The 648-nt window shown below is 39.2% G+C and overlaps 1 long non-coding RNA gene across 1 annotated transcript in view; it reads left to right on the top strand.

The window, feature by feature from the left end:
* The window catches only part of LOC119588436, a 4,672-nt gene that overhangs the window by 1,011 nt on the left and 3,013 nt on the right, over nucleotides 1-648 (top strand). The gene's annotated exons all lie outside the window — the stretch shown is intronic.

The following is a 648-nucleotide window of genomic DNA, read 5'->3' as shown; positions in this document are numbered from 1 at the left end:
GAAAGAACGTGAAGTGAAGACAGAAACGAAAGAAATACTGAGATTGATACGTGTTAAGTTGACGTGCCTGTTCATATGCCTTTTTACCCACGTATATAATTTTTTTTTCTATTAATTTTGCCAAGAAAGGTTGCCAACCTCAGGAGTTCTCATATTACACGATACGGGACGGCCATTCAGTAAAAAAAAAAGAAACAAAATTGTGAATGAATATTATGAATGAATAACTTTATAGTAATGTGTTTAATGGCCATACTGCCGTGAGTGATTACCCAATGTGAGTAAAGTGAGTATTTGTGAAATGACGAGGTGTACTTAAACAGGAGTTATTTGTATCTTCGAGTGAGTAAAAGTATGTATGTTTGTGTATGAGGGAGGATATGTGAACATGTTTGTGTCTTGGGAGGAAGGGATGTTTGTACACGTGTGTGTTTGTGAGTGTGCACACGAGTTTCTTTCTGTGTATGTATATACGTCTACCCGCGAAGAGCTAGCAAGAGAGTGGGTATTGTCTCCGTGGCCTTTTGTAAGAGTGATACGCAGATTCTTACGGTAAGAGAGTCATTGTCTTGGCGAGTAATTGCGGACGTAATGGGCTGGGTGCTCGTAAGAGTGTGTTTGTGTGTGTGTACGTGAAAATGAGGTTTA

Source organism: Penaeus monodon, chromosome 23 (assembly GCF_015228065.2).
Source record: "Penaeus monodon isolate SGIC_2016 chromosome 23, NSTDA_Pmon_1, whole genome shotgun sequence".
Classification (NCBI taxonomy): domain Eukaryota; kingdom Metazoa; phylum Arthropoda; class Malacostraca; order Decapoda; family Penaeidae; genus Penaeus; species Penaeus monodon.
Note: the sequence above shows the minus strand (reverse complement) of the source record. Positions and strands in the feature narration are given on the sequence as shown.